We start from the raw sequence: 16787 nt of genomic DNA, 5'->3' as shown, positions 1-16787 counted from the left end.
GCTTCCAAGCAAAGACAGACTAGGAAGAAAGACCTGGCGATGTACTCCTAAAAAAACTGGCTAGTGAAAACCTGATGAACAGCAGTATGACATTATCTGATACAGTGCCAAAAGATGAGCCCCTCAGCTTGATGGAAGACGAGCCCTCAGGTTGAATGGCAATCAAAATAGGACAGGAGCAGAGGTGCCTCCAGAAAGTAGACTTGACCTTAATGACATGGGCAGAGCAAGTCTTTCAGTACCCTCACTTGCGAATGTAGGATAACGCAAGATGAGAAGAAAGAGCTGCAAACATTCGTGAATAATCAGAAGGTGGAATGTACGAAGTATGAATCTAAGAAAAAAGGAAGTCATCGAAAATGAAATGGAACACATAAGGATCAATATCCTAGGCATTAGTGAGCTGAACTGGACTGGTACTAACCATTTTAAATCAGACAAACATATGGTCTACTATGCCAGGAATGTCAAATTGAAGAGGAATGGCATTGCATTCATCATCAAAAAGAACTTTCAAGATCTATCCTGAAGTACAGTGCTTTCAGTGATAGGGTAATATCCATAACCCTACAAGGAAGACCAGTTAATACACCTATTATTCAAATTTACACACCAACCACTAAGACCAAAGATGAAGAAATTGAAGATTTTTACCAACTTCTGCAGTCTGAAATTGATCAAACATGCAATCAAGATGTATTGGTAATTACCGGTGACTGGAATGCAAAAGTTGGAAACAGAGAAGGAGGATTGGTAGTTGGAAAATATGGCCTTGGTGATAGAAATGATGCCAGAGATCGCATGATTGAACTTTGCAAGACCAACAACTTATTCATTGCAAATACCTTTTTTCAATAACATAAACAGCAACTATTCACACGGACCTCACCAGATGGAACACACAGGAATCAAATCTGCTACATCTGTAGAAAGAGACGATGGAAACGCTCGATATTATCAGTCAGAACAAGGCCAGGAGTCAAATGTGGAACAGACCATCAAATGCCATACACAAGTTCAAGCTGAAGCTGAAGAAAATTAGAACAAGTCTACTAGGGCCAACGTATGACTTCGAGCATATCCAACCTGAATGTAGAGACCAGCCCAAGAATAGATGTGACGCACTGAACACTAATGACCGAAGACCAAACAAGTTGTGGAATGACATCAAAGACATCATGCATGAAGAAAGCCAGAGGTCATTAAAAAGACAAGAAAGAAAGAAAAGACCAAAACGGATATCAGAAGAGACTACAAAACTTGCTCTTGAACATAGAGTAGTTAGAACGAAAGGAAGAAATGATAAAGTAAAAGACCTGAATGGAAGATTTCAAAGGACAGCTGTAGAAGACAAAGTATTATAAGGACATGTGCAAAGACCTGCAGGTATAAAACCAAAAGGGAAGAACACGCTCAGTATGCCTCAAGCTGAAAGAACTGAAGAAAAAATTCAAGCCTTGAGTTGTAATATTGAAGGATTTGATGGGGAAAATATTAAACTGTGCAGGATGCATCAAAAGAAGATGGAAGGAATACACAGAGTCACTATACCAAAAGAATTGGTCAACATTCTACCATTTCAGGAGCATATGATTAAGAAACAATGGTACTGAACGAAGAAGTCCAAGCTGCATTGAAGGCATTGGTGAAAAACAAGGCTCCAGGAATTGACAAATACCAGTTGAGATGTTTCAACAAATGGATGCAGTGCTGGAAATGCTCACTCGTCTATGCCAAGAAATTTGGAAGACAGCTACCTGGCCAATCAACTGGAAGAGATCCATATTTGTGACCATTCCAAAGAAAGGCGATCCAACATAATGTGGAAATTATCAAACAATATCATTAATATCACATGCAAGTAAAATTTTGCCGAAGATCATTCAAAAGCTGCTACAGCAGTCCATTGACAGGGAACAGCTAGAAATTCAAGCCAGATTCAGAAGAGGACATGGAACGAGGGCTATCATTGCTGATGTCAGATGGATCCTGACTGAAAGCAGAGAATACCAGAAAGATGTTTACCTCTGTTTCATTGACTATGCAAAGGCATTTGACTGTGCAAATTGTAACCAGGGCCTGGAACTTGTTCTTTTAGGGTAGATCCCCTGCTGAGAATTTTCACTCTAACAGGTTCCCAGGCAATGCTAACGCTGCTGGCATAAGATCTTGCTAAAATGTAGATTCTGATTCAGTATATCTCAGGTGGAAATGCAAATTCCCAGCAGAGGTCGAACCTGAAATAACTTGTTAGAATCCCAGATCATAACAAATTACGGATACCATTGGGAAGAATGGGAAGAATGCTTTATCGTGCACATGAGGAAACTGTACATAGATCAAGAGGCAGTCATTCAAACAGAACAATGTGATATTGCGTGGTTTAAAATCAGAAAAGGTGTGAGTCAGGGTTGTATCCTTTCATCATACTTATTCAATCCGTATGCTGAGCAAATAATCCAAGAAGCTGAACTATATGAAGAAGAATGGGGCATCAGGGTTGGAAGAAGACTCATTAACAACCTGCGTTATGCAGATGATACAACCTTGCTTGCTGAAAGTGAAGAGGACTTGAAGCACTTACTGATGAAGATCAAAGACCACAGCCTTCATATGGGTTATACCTCAACATAAAGAAAACAAAAATCCTCACAACTGGACCAATGAGCAACAGCATTGTACTTAGATCCACAATCAATGCCCATGAAAGGAGCAATCAATAAATCAAAAGACGTATTGCATTAGGCAAATCTGCTGCAAAAGACCTCTTTAAAGTATTGAAAAGCAAAGATGTCAGTTTGAGGATTAAGGTGAGCCTAACCCAAACCATGGCAATTTCTAAATTGCATCATAAGCATGGGAAAGCTGAACACTGAATAAGAAAGACCAAAGAATTGATGCCTTTGAATTATGGTGTTGGTGAAGAATACTGAATATACCATGGACTGCCAGAAGAACAAAGAAATCTGTCTTAGAAGAAGTACAACCAGAATGCTCTTTAGAAGTGAAGATGGCAAGACTCCATCTCACATGCTTTGGGCATGTTACCAGGAGGGATCCGTCCCTGGAGAAGGACATCATGCTTGGTAAAGTAGAAGGTCAGCAAAAAAGAGGAAGACCCTCTACGAGATGGATTGATACAGTGGCTGCAACAGTGGGCTCAAACATAGCAATGATTGTGAAGATGGTGCAGGAAGATGGGCAGTGTTTTGTTCTATGAGTCTGAACGGACTTGAAAGCACCTAACAGCGGACTCGTGAACTGTAAGAGAATAAATTTCTGTTTTAAACCACCCAGTTTGTGGTAATTTTTTATGGCTGATACAAGAGAAGTGCATCCTTTGCTGCTAATGGAACTGCTGACTGAAATCTACTCCTGTACAAAATAAACCAAAGAATTTGATGGGAACACAACGAATGTTAGTGACATTGACTGAGAACGTCCCGGGAACCAGAGACCAGGCTGAATCCTTCACATTTGGGATCAGTTAGAAACTCCAGAACAGTCCTACAAGACGAGCGCTCTTAGATGAGGAAACTGAGGCTTAGAAGGCTAAGTAACTTTTCTAAAACCAGGAAGTGCCAAAGCTGGAACGTGAGCCCAAGTGACTGTCTCCAGAGCTAATGCTCTTGATTCACACATCAATCACATGGCCTCCCTAGAGACACAAAAATCCTGCCTCCGCTTCTTACTCTCTCAGGGTCTTTGTGGCAAACAGACTCTAGAGTGGCCCCTGTGGCCAGGTGTTTTAGTCTGGGGTCTCTAGAGGAGTAAACCCAGTGAAGTGTGTATAGATATATAGAGAGGTTTACTTCAAGGAAATGGCTACACACTTGTGGGGGCTGGCAAGTCCCAAATCTGTGTCAGGCATGAGGCTGGAGGCTTCTCTTGACTCACATGGTTGCAAGGACTGATGAACCCACAATCTGCACGTTAGGTGGCAGACTGAAGTCTTCTCACTTTCCAAGAACCAAAGGTCAGACCACAATGAGACAAAGGTACAATCAATTGAGAGAGAAAGTGGGCTTTGCTAGAACATCCATGTATATACTGGATCAGGGCACACCCTCAGGGAAACGCCTCGTTCAACTGATTGGCAGCTCACATCAGATCACAAAATGGAGGATGATTACATAGTGTCTGCCAAACCACTGAGAATCACAGCCTAGCCAAGTTGACACATAACATTACCCATCACGCTGGTGATCATGCTCTCATGTGATCCCCTACCTTTGAGTGTAGGTGGGCCCTGTGACTTGTTTCTCCATGTGTAGAAAGGAGATGACGAGTCTGTGGTCATGTGCGCCTATGTACTTGATTATGTTACATAAGGTTGTAACATCTGTCTTGTTGGGTGTGGAGAAGCAGGTTGTGTTAAGTTGTTTGCTGCCTTATGGAGGGGGACACATGGTGGGAAACTGAGGGCAGCCTCTAACCAACAGCCAGAAAGAAAATTATGCCCTCAGTCTGCAGCCGACAAGGAACTGAATGTTGCCAACACCATGTGAGCTTGAAGGAATTCCTCCCCAGTTGATCCCAGATGAGGCCACAGGCCTATCTGACACCTGAATTTCAGTTTTGTGAAACCCTGAGCCAGGGGACCCAGTTAAACCATGCCCACGCTCCTGACCCACAAAAACTGTGAGATTATGAATGTTGTTTTAAGCTGCTAAATTTGTGGTAACATTTATACACAGCAATAGGTAACTAACACAGTCTTAGTTTCCCTCACTGAAAATGGCCGCAATACACCACCTTTCAGAGGTACTCTCAGCCCGGAAGGAAGGAAGGCCTTCCTCTGAACTCAGCCATATGGGTTTCCTTTGCTGTTGTAACAAATGACCACCAATTTAGTGGCTTAAAACAGCACAAAGCTACTATCTTACAGCTCTGGGGGTCAGAAATTCAGTATCAGTCTTGCTGGCTGAAGTCAAGGTGTCTGGAGGCTCTAGGGGAAATTGTGTTTCCTTGCCTTTTCCAGCTACTAAAGGCTGCCCTCATTCCTTGGATCATGGCCGCTTCCACCCTCTTCAAAGCAGTGTAGAATCTTCTCTTCCCTCTGACCTCAGCTTCAGTCCTTACACCTTCTGTCTCTGATGCTGACTCTTCTGCCTCCGTCTTATAAGGACCTTATGATTTCATTGAGTCTACTGGGATAACACAGGGTAATTAATGTGTGTTTAAAACTGCTAAACTTATGGTGATACTGTTACACAACGACAGATGTTGTTGTTAGGTGCTGCCAAGTCAGTTCTGACTCGTAGCGACCCCGTGTACAATGGGACGAAACACTGTCTGGTCCTGTGCCATCCTCACAATGGTTGCTTTGTTTGAGCCCATTGTTGCAGCCACTTTAAGCCAGAAGAACAAACAGATTAAGGGCTGACACCTGAGCATGTTCCTAGAGCCAACCTAGAAAAGCGACCAAACCATCTCTTAAAGAATAAGATGAAGGGAATTGTATTTGGTAGAACTTTTCTCAAAGGCTATGTGGCGGAAAAAAAATTCTATGAGGAGCCTCTTGGGTTAAAGAATAAGACTCCCAAAGGTAGGCTTGAGGATCAAAAGATGACTGCCAAACTCTAATCTAAGAAGGGAGGATCCAGTTCATTGCAGACACTTGGTTTTCCTCTGTGAGACCTGCAAGTTTGGGCCAGAGTGGAATTGCTCTGACAGCAAAGGAGAGATTGAGGTAAACACTAGGGGTCCTCCTTCTCTATGCCTGCCCCCCTCGCCCACTGCCATAAATATAGAGAACATCAGCTTGAAGGGCAGATTGTTAGCCTGTTTGGGGTACCCACACATTTTCACCCTCTTTAAAGAGATTCTTCCCTTTAATATCCTATAGTAGGACTGAGGCATGGTTGAAAATTTCTATCAAGATTTGTCCCTAAAGGCTCAAAAATGGTGTCTTAGTTATCTAGCGCTACTATGACAGAAATACTACAAGTGGATGACTTTAACAGACAAATTTATTCTCTCACAGTCTAGGAGGCTAGAAGCCCGAATCCAGGGTGCCAGCTCTAGGGAAAGGCTGTCTGTTAGTTCTGGGGGAAGGTCCTTGCCATCAATCTTCCCCTGGTCTAGGAGCTTCTCAGAACAGGGACCCTGGGTCCAAAGGATGCGGTCTGCTTACTTACTAATCTTACTAATCAAAGATGTGGTGAAACCCATGTGAAATTACATACTACAGATTAGTAAGTAAACACAAGTAAGCCTGTGCATACCTTGCTTAATGTAAGTCCTCCAGTGCCTTGCTGACTGGTTAATCCTCCCCTGCTGAGGACTCACCCACCAGCAAAGGAAAGCCAGTGATCACTGGCAGACGCCAGAAACTAGCAGAGAGGCCCATGGAAGGTATCAACATGGCCGACACCCTGATTTGGACTTTCAGCTTCCTGGAATGTGAGAAAATAAATTCCTCTTCTTTAAAGCCGCCCACTTGTGATGGTTTGTTACAGCAACACTAGGAGACTAAGATAGCAGGAACCAGGGTTTTGAGACAACCCATTCTGTCCAGTCCACGTTGCAATAGGCAGCGAAGCCACTGTCAGATTGAGCTCCTTCAGGCTGCCGAAACCACGCAGCCTCCCTCTGATAAAAGAAAAAAACGAAGTGCACGCAACTCGGCTTTGCGACTCCATACCCTTCTCAAGTCGCCACTGAACGTTCAGATGTGGAGCGTTTCCACCCTGGAGAATAAAAAGTCAAAAGACTTTCCCTAGAAGGCCTCAGAGCTTGATTTCTCACAAATGGCCCCAAGGATGGAAAAAGTCTCCCAAATTAAGGCTGGCAGGAAAGCGGGGCCCATTTTCTCTGATATTTCTTCTCTCCATTCTTGGCACCAACGGGCTCAGTGAGCGCCAGTGGAAAATTCCCAAGTGCCAAGCAGTTCTCAGATAATCTGCAGGCAAAAAAAAAAAAAAAAAATAGCCTTTCAACTAAAACAGCGCATGGGGGACGAAGGCGGGGCCGCAGCCCAAACATATATTTTTTCAGATTCTTGACATCTTTTCCATGTCCATCAGGAGGTTTGTACCCATTCTCAGTCTATGACGGCTTCGGGGTGTTGCTGGGACCAGCACTGAGTTGCACCAGAGCCAGGTTTGGGGGCTCTGGAGGGCCCCAGGTCCACAGAGGGCACCTGTGTCCAGCAGGGGCCTAGAAATGGCCCCGTGGAATAAAAGGGGGCTTCCCGGAACAGCAACAGTGGAGAGGATGGAGAGGGCTCAAGCGGGAACCTGATGTTTGTTTTTATAAGGCATGCTTCCACCCGTTGTCGTTGTTAATCTGCTAAACAAACTTACAAGGTAGTTCTTGCTTCACAGCCATTGGTAGTTGTCCCAGGTTCGAGATGAGGAAAGAAAGGCTCAGGGAGCCCTGGCTGCCCAAGGTCACCCAGGAGACCAGAAGCCAGATGTGCCTCAGCCTGCATCTAAGATGCACTGGCTGGTCCCAAGTCTCGTCTGCTCACAGGCAGGTAACTGTGCAGGGCCTGCTGCATCAGGGGCTGGCTGACTCTGTGTCTCAGGGAGCCGCCTGCCTGGCACCCCCTTACTCAGAAGCTTATCGGGAAACTCTCTGGGCCCAAAAAAAGAGGCGGACAACTAACCTCGCCAGCCCCTCTGTCTTAGTTTCTAAGTGCTGCTATAGCAGAAATGCCAAAGTAGGGGGCTTTACAAACAGAAATTTACTTTCTCACAGTTTAGGAGGCTAGAAGTCCGATTTCAGGGCACTGGCTCTTGGGGAGGCTTTCTCTCTCTATTGGCTCTGGGAGAAGGTCCTTATTTTTTCTCAGCTTCTGTTCCTAGGTTCCTTGGCTATCTTCATGTGGGAAGTATCTTCCTCTCCGTTTGTGCTTCCTTCTCTGTGCCGAAACTGCTCTTTTAGATCTCAAAGGTGATTGGCTTAAGACATACCCTACACTGATACAGTTTCATTACCATAACAAAGGAAACCGTGTTCCCAGATGGGATTGTATCCACGTGTATAGGAGTTAGGATTCCGACACATTTGGGGGGGGGGCACCATTCAATCCCTGAACTCTGACCACCCTCCATTCCCCCTGCCAACTCCAAGCTAAGCGTCGGAGGCTTAGGCGTTCCGTATCATTGTAAACTGCCAGCAAGTCTGCTCCTGACTTACAGCGACCCCATGCATGGAACAAAACACTGCCTGGTCCTGCAGCATCTTCATGATGCTTGAGCCCATTGCTGTAGCTATTGTAACGCCTTCTCATCTCATCCGCCAGCACCATATCAGCCAGCGTTCCTTGTGATCCATAGGATTTTCACTGGCTGGTTTTTGGAAGTAGATCAACAGGCCTTTCTTCCTAGCCTGTCTTAGTCTGGAAGCTCTACTGAAACCTGTCCAACATGAGTGGCCCTGCTAGTTTTTGAAATACTGGTGGCATAGCTTCCGGCATCACAGCAACATGCAAGCCACCACAGTACAGCAAACTGACAGACAGGTGGCGGTCCATTAATATCGCCCAGCTTTATTATACCTTATGCCAAAGACCTCACACTCAAAACAGGCTTTACACATCCTCACATGCATGGGGGAGATGCCTTTCAGAGAAAAACACCCTTCCTTCCCTCCATTCCTAGGACCCAAACTCCTGGGCAAGAATTTCTGATGAAATGAAGTGCCTGGGACTGCTCGTCTCTGGGCTGATGGACTTACCTGTTTATATTCCTCTCGCCCTTCAGGCCAGGGTGGGAGATACTTGAGTTCTAACCTGGCTCCATTGCTTTAAAGCTGTGTGACCTTCAACAAGTTACTTCACCCCTCTGAGCCTCAGTTTTCTCATGTGTTCAGTGGGTAGAATTGTCACTCATTGAGTGGCTCTGAGTGTGTATAATGTGCACCCAGCGCAGTGCCTGAGCCTTGCTTAGTTCTTTCCCCTTCCTCCAGTCTTCCCTTCCATCCTTGACCACAGGGTCCACGTTTGCTCCTTCATCCCTGGCACCCAGCATGGGGCCTTGTATCAGGGAGCTACAATGGGGATTTCTGTTTTTGTTAAAGTGGGTTTGTTTTCTTCTGTCTCGCCCTCTATCCTGGGGGCTCCATATGGCTAGAACTTTGTCTCAACTCATGTGTTATGGATTGAATTGTGCCCCCTACAAATATATATATATATGAATCCTAACCCCCTATACCTGTGGATATAATCCCACTTGGGAATGTAGTCTTCTTTGTTATGTTTATTAGGTTATGCCCAAGTCGCTCCTGAGTTACGAAAAGAGAGGGTTAGGCACAGAGACAAATGCAGGGGTAGACTGATGCCACTTGATATGTGAGAACCCTCGACAAACCGAGGAGCCAAGCAGCACCTGGAACTACCAAGGGAGAAACTGACAAGCCTGAGACCCTATCCAGACTTTTAGCCTCCAGAACTGTGAGAAAATTAATTTCTGCTCTTGAAAGCCACCCACATGTGGTATTTGTATTAAACCAAGGACGGACCATTGCCAGGTCTCAGACATATGCACCCAAAGCAAAGGGATGCAGCCGGAGTTTGAAGTCAAACCCAGCTTCTAGCTTTGTTCAATTCTAGCTCTACCTGTTGTTAACTAGATGGCTTTAGCAAGTCTTTTGCCTTCTCTAAGCCTTGGTTTCTCAATAACAGGGTTGCCCTGGCTGATCCCTAAGGGCCCTTCTAACCCCAACACTCTCTGAGGTCTCCCTCTTCCTTCCTAGGGTTGGGTGCCAATACTGGCTGAGTCTCAGAGCTGTGGTTTTGCACAAGAACTGGATTACCGAATCTCGCCTAAAACCTTGTTGAAAAGCCCACACCTGATCCAATCTCCAGAAATGCATAGATGTGGGATGGAGACCCAGAATTTCCATGTACATCCTTCAGTGAAAAATACAGGGATTTAGCCAAGTCCCGGTTGTTGTTCTTGGTCTCCGGAAACCACAGGATATCTCACAGGTCTTCAGCTTGTCCTATAGGAGAATCCTGAGAGATGCTCTAATCTGATGTCTTCATTTTTAAAAAACTTTTTCTAATGGCATGCATTTGTCTTGTGGGGCTGCCCTAACACGTTACCACCAGGTTGGCAACGTACACCAGCAGAAATTTATCTTCTGTGCTGGAGGCCAGAAGTCTGAAATCAAGGTGTCAGCAGGGCCATGCTCCCTCTGGAGGCTCTAAAAAAAAAAAAAAAAAAAGAGGAGGATAATTCCTCACCTCTTTCAGTCTCTGGCGGCCCCATGTGTTCCTGAGCTTGTGGCTGCCTTACTCCAATCTCTGCCGGCGTGGTCACAAAAAGAAAATTAAACGTGATTAACCAATCAAAGCAAAGGGAAAGATACTTACCCATCTAAGCTTTAAAGGGTGCTGTAACTGTGTAAACTCCAGCCCCTTCGCCCTTTTCAGTTTGGGATGCTCCCTGTTCGTGAATGATTTCTCACTTAACAAACCCTGATAACTCTGACTCTGTGATCAAATTTTCCTTCTTGACAGTTGCATGTGTAAACAATAACAGGATGCAATGCAACGGGAACATTCAAAGGCTGTGGAAGAGCTCTTGCATGCTACAAATAAGACCGCAGAAATCAAGTGATGTAGTGCACTGGGCAAATCTGTTGCCAGACTGTTACTTAACGCAAGAAGGTGGGTCCTTGTCCTGCGCGCTCAGACTTGCCAATTATCTGGACGCTGGTCTTTGAGAAAGAGAAAGTAAATTTATTGCAATACACAAAGAACCAGGAGGAAGTTCCTCAGTCTAGCTCTCTGAGCTATGGGGAAGCAGAGATAATACGGGATTTGGGCAGCAAGATGGTGGCCTCGCAGGCATGCTGGGCAGGGAAAATTCTAGATGGTGGCCAGGAAACAGGAGATGACAGTGGTTCTTGTCTGACCTCTGGCTTCAGAATAGGGTCCAGTAATGATTTTCCTTCTGATTCATTCCTCCTGTTAGCGAGTCCTCTATGGAGGTCAATTAGTGTTCACAGCTGGCCCTTCTGTGCATGCAGGGATGAAGGGCCAAATCTGGCTGGGGCTAGTTTAAGAACTTATGGAAATTTACTGGTATTCGTAGGGTCAGGTTACAAGATCTCTTTCAAGTGTGGAAAAGCAAAGATGTCACCTTGAAGACCAAGATGCACCTGGCCCAAGCCATGGTATTTTCAGTCTCATCATATGCATGTGAAAGCTGGACAATGAATAAGGAAGACCGAAGAAGAATTGACGCCTTTGAATTATGGCACTGGTGAAGAATATTGACTATACCATGCACTGCCAGAAGAATGAACAAATCTGTCTTGGGAGAAGCACAGTCAGAATGCTCCTTAGAAGCAAGGATGGCAAGACTTCAGCTCGTTTACTTTGGACACAGCATCAGAAGGGGCCAGTCCCTGGAGAAGGACATCATGCTTGGTAAAGCAGAGGGCTAGCAAGAAAGAGGGGAACCCTCAAGGACGTGGACTGACACAGTGGCTGCAACAATGGGCTCAAGCATAGCAATGATTGAGAGGATGGGGCAGGACTGGGCAGCATTTTATTCTGTTGTACCTGGGGCTGCTATGAGTCGAAACTGGCTCAAAAACACCTGACAAAAACAATCTCTTGTTTATTTTGCAGTGGGAATGTATTTAAGTACAGCTTATATTGCAACATAAACTAATTTTTTAATAGTTGTAAAAGGAGGGGGTGGACCTGAACCCAGGACTCTGTCAGGGCAGGGCTGGCATCTCGGGAAAATGAAGAGGAAACTTGGACCAACGAGACGCGTAGGACTTGGAGCAACAGAGAGAGACAGGGAAAGAGAATTCCCAGCTGGGAAAAGACACAGAATATTTGGCTGAAATCAAGAAACCCACACAGAGATTTTGGTCTGAAGCTTTGGAAAACATTTGTTTTCATTCCTCGTAAAAACCGGATGACGAACGGAATTATCTGAAATTAGAGTTTAACAAGAAAAAAAAAAAAAACTAATAACGTTTCATTAACATTCTCTTACCAGCCCATTATTAACAAGCCTGAGGGCTGAGTTTAAGAGTTTCTGTTTCTTTATGCTCCCCAGTGAAAGCTATCAACACCAGGGAGGGATTTGAGGTTGGTTTGTTTTGTTTCTAACATTCTTTCTTCTTCCTATAAGTGTTTTCTTTGATTTATATTTTTGCAACTGCTTTCCAGAGTGCTTTCAGAGCTTATTAAAGTGTTGAAAAGGCACTTTAAGCAGATGCAGGCCCCTCGGCGCGGGTGGACCAAAGAGCAATGGTGTCAGTAGGATTGGCATCGCCCAGTGTAGTAACTCAGGGTATTCCTTCCGCCCCATGGACCTCCTCCCATACCAGGCCAAACTGAATGCTCAGTAATGTTTATTATCAGTTTTAATCACAGAGGAATACACAATAAATGTAGTTGCAAATTGCTTAAATGCAATATTTCTTAGATTATATGAATACTAAGAACAAAATCGTTTTGTAAAATCTTTCTACACTGAGTTACACTATTAGTAACTGAGCGGAAGCCTTTTTTTTTATTTTTCTCCTTCTTTTCCTTTAATTACTACTTCGTTCTCAAAAAAAAAAGAGCCCTGGTGGCACAGTGGTTAAGAGCTCAGCTGCTAACCAAAAGGTCTGCAGTTCGAATTCACCAGTCGCTCCTTGGAAACCCTACGGGGCAGGCCTACTCTGTCCTTTAGGGTCATTATCAGTTGGAATTGACTCGATGGCAACAGGTTTGTTTGTTTTTTTTATTGTCATAGCCACTTTGTAGGACAGACTAGAACTGCCTCACGGGGTTTCCAAGGCTGTAAATCTTCACGGAAGCAAACCACCACATCTGTCTCCTGAGGAACAACTGGTGGGTTCCAACCGCTGACCTTTCAGTTAGCAGCCGAGCACCTTAACCACTGCGTCACCAGGGCTTCTTGAATTACTGCTTCATTCTCAAAAAAGTTATTGACATAGGTTCACAAATACTAATTGTCACAATATTGCAAAATCAGCAACTATAAGGACACCCGGCAGCAACAAAAACAACAGCGTGTGCTTCTAGCGGGTGCAGATGAGACCACGTGACTCGGAGCATCACTGTAATTGGGTGATAATGACAGCTCTGACCAGAGTACATCGGAAGGTTCAAAAAGTAAACCAGCATAGTTTTAGCCTTGTAGGTATGTTGATACAGCAAGCTGGGCTTACGAAAAATGTTTTGCCTCTTGCAACTAACTACAGGGATGTTTTCATAAAAAAGCAATAAATTTCTGCTGAAACACTGCACTAAAATTTTATAGACAGTCATTTGATGTCGGCACCTCTGACTGTGTCACTGGGTGCGGTTCACACCCCCTGCCCCCGCTAGTGACAACACTGCAAATAGGCTGCGCGTTAGAATTTCGTGGAATTACTGTAAAGTCCAGATACTGGCTCTTTAACTGTGTGACCTTGAGCAATGGACTAACCCAACTCCAGATTTCAGTATTCTCTGAAAAACAAAGACCCCATACCCATCTCACTGGGCTGTTGATGTGAATATGAAATTAAGGAACGTGTGAGGGACCTAGTAGCTGCTCAAAAAAAACCTTTACTGTCAAGTCATTTCCAATTCACAGTGACTTTTTTTTTTTTTTACCATGTGTTACAGAGTAGAACTGCCCCCGTGGAGTTTTGTTGGGTGTATTCTTTCTGAGAGCAGATTTCCAGGTTTTCTTCTGCAGCACCACGGGGTTTGAACCACCAACCTTTAGATTAGTTGTCGAGTACAAATTATTTGCACCACCCAGGAGCCTAGTAGGTGCTCAGCAAACAGAAATTGCACTTCCTTTTCCCCAACCACATGCACAGAAAAATAGTCAAATGCTAAAAACTTATTGCCGTTGAGTCAATTCCAACTTCTAGCAACTTGGAAAGACAGAATAGAACTGCCCCATAGGCTTTCCAAGACTGTAAATCTTTACTGAAGCAGACTGCCACATCTTTCTCCCACGGAGCAGCTGGTGGGTTAGAACCACCAAACTTTCAGTTAGCAGCTAAGTGCTTAACCACTGCACCACCAGGGCTCCAGTCAAATGCTAAGATGGCTTAAATGATCCTTACCATTACTGCATCCGAGTTTAAGCTCCTATATTCACCCACATTTTGAGCACGCCATTGGTGGTTCAGTGGCAGAATTTTCGCCTCCCATGCGGAAGACCTAGGTTCAATTCCCAGCCAATGCACCTCAAGCGCAGCACCACCAGGCTGTCCATGGAGGCTTGTGTGTGGCTATGATGCTGAACAGATTACAGAGGAGTTTCTAGACTAAAACAGACTAGGAAGAAAGGCCTGGAGATCTAATCCCAAAAATCACCAGAGAAAATCCTATGGACCACGATGGTCTGATTCACAGCTGATCGTGGGTACAGCACAGGGGTAAGGCTGGGCAATGTTTTGTTCTGTTGTGCAAGGGCTCACCATGAGTCGGGGTCCGACTCAGCAGCACCTGACTACAACAGTTATCTCACAGACATTACAGACTGACAGTGTCTGGTGAAAGCTTCTCCGAGAGCCTGCTTTACAGCATCCTGGCCTGGGACTAGCAGTAAAACAGAATCTGTCTCGCTCTTATGCCTTTGGGTCCAGCTCATCCAAGTCATAAGAAAAGTCAGCCAGTAGTACCAGTTGTAATGCAGAAAGAGGCTGAGCCAAGGACAAGCAGTGCAGTGAGCGTGTGTGATGGGACTGCCTTGCTGGTCCAGAAATCCAAGCGCTGGGCTCTCATTCCAGGCCTCTTCCTCGCTGGTCAGCCTTGGGCAAGCCCCTCAACCTTTCTGGACGTCGGTTTCCTCGTTGGGCAAAAGGGAATCCTCACCCCCACCTTGCTGACCTCATCAATTCCTCGTGAGGGTCTACAAGACAAGAGTGTAGTTGGGGATCTTCAGGACGTTAATTTAGGTTCCTTTTCTCCCAGGACTTCCCTCCTTCTTCTCTGCTCCTGGTCTGGCTGATGCCAGGTGTTGCAGGAAGGCAGCGAAGAGCAGCAGCCCGAAGGCTGTTTGGTTGAGTCCCAAGACCTGATAATACTGAAAAAACAGTTGCGTCTGAGTTACCCTAACTCATGTGTGCCGAGTGGAACTGTGCTTTATAGGGTTTTCAAAGGCTGATTTTTTTTTTTTTTGACACAGCTCACCAGGCCTTTCTTCCAAGCACTCTAACCTTTTGCCTTTCCATTAGCAACCAAGCCCTTAACCACTGCACCACGAGGGCTCCTTCCTGGTAAGAGGAAGGGCATTCTAAATCCTGGCACCATTCCGATTGCATCCTATACATCAACTCACTGAAGCCTCATAACAGCCCTATGAGGCAGGAATTATTATAAGCCCCATTATACAGATGAGAAGACTGACAGGCCCGAGTCTGTAGCGCCGGGCAGCAAGGGCCTGGGAGCCGAACCCAAGCTTCCAGCTCTAGAGTCTCCAGACTCAGCCAGGACCCACTTGCATGCTTCCTTTTAAACCATAAAACTGCGGCCCTAAGAGAAATTTAGAGAATTCGTGCAAATGGAAGGAAAAGAAGAGGAACTGCAGGTCTTACAAACTGTCTTAAAGTAGGCAAGAGAGGCGGGTGTCAAGATTCCTGAGTTCCAGGTTCATTGTGGAAGTTGGATTAGAAAATAAACATCCCTGCCCATCAAAGTCCTTGGAGAACAGTAGTTCCCTTCTGTCCCCTGTCCTGGAGGCTGCATCACCCCAAGCTTGTCCCCTTTTGAATGTCCAGGTGTCCTGCATCTGTTCTGGACAGGTGAGTAACAAGACATAAGTGGTGCCAGCCAAGCTACATGGAAGCAATAGCCAACGTTTCTTCCTTTGCCATGTCCTCAAATCCAGACTTCAGGGGCTGCCAGGGCCAAGCTTTCAGGATGAAGGCTGCTGATTGCTCAGCATCAGCCTTCCTGCCTCCTGGGTACCCCAGGACACCCCCGAGCATCCTCAGAGCAACGAACAGCAGTCAGGACACGGCCCAAGAGCTGGACTCGACCGTCAAGGGGCCAGGTTTGCAGGCCATCTGCTCCACAGAGGCTGCACCAGAACCTCCCAGAGCCTCAGGCTCCTCCAGTGCAAAACCAGGACCATGATCCTTCATTCAGTTAATAATATTCAAGTCCTACTAAGTGCTGGGCACTGCTCTAGGTGCTGGGGGTTCAGCAGGACAAAACTGCTGTCCTCACGGGGCTGACAGTTTAGTGAGGGAGAGACAGAGAATAAACACACAACCATATAAGTACGTAATATAGTCATACCATAAAGAAAATGAAAAAGGCACAACTGGACCAAAAAACAACATCAGGATAGACAGCAAAGAGATTGAAGTTGTCAGGGATTTCATTTTACTTGGATCCACAATCAACGCCCATGGAAGCAGCAGCCAAGAAATCAAAGGACATATTGCATTGAGCAAATCTGCTGCAAAAGACCTCTTTCAAGTGTTAAAAAGCAAAGACGTCACTTTGAGGACTAAGATGTGCCTGACCCAAGTCATGATCTTTCAGTCACCTTGTATGTGTGTGAAAGGTGGGCCATGAATAAGGAAGACAGAGGAAGAGTTGACACATTGGAATTGCAATGTTGGCAAAGAATACTGAATATGCCATGGACCGCCAAAGGAACAAACACATCTTGGAGGAAGTACAACCCAGATGCTCCTCAGAAGCAAGGATGGCAAGACTTCGTCTCACTTACTTTGGACATGTTATCGGGAGGTACTCATCCCTGAAGAAAGACATCATGTTTGGTAGAGGGTCAGTGAAAAAGAGGAAGACCCTCAATGAGATGGATTGACACAGTGGCTGCAAC

At 45.3% G+C, this 16787-nt stretch overlaps 1 non-coding gene across 1 annotated transcript; it reads left to right on the top strand.

Moving 5' to 3' along the window:
- Window positions 1-14102: 14102 nt before the first annotated feature.
- On the top strand, window positions 14103-14174 carry TRNAG-CCC (transfer RNA glycine (anticodon CCC)). Its single transcript has one exon. It is a non-coding gene; the product is annotated as a tRNA-Gly (tRNA).
- Window positions 14175-16787: the final 2613 nt, after the last annotated feature.

The sequence above is a fragment of the Loxodonta africana genome, chromosome 5, assembly GCF_030014295.1.
Source record: "Loxodonta africana isolate mLoxAfr1 chromosome 5, mLoxAfr1.hap2, whole genome shotgun sequence".
NCBI classification, from domain to species: Eukaryota; Metazoa; Chordata; class Mammalia; order Proboscidea; family Elephantidae; genus Loxodonta; species Loxodonta africana.
This window is presented reverse-complemented; position numbering and strand designations above follow the sequence as displayed.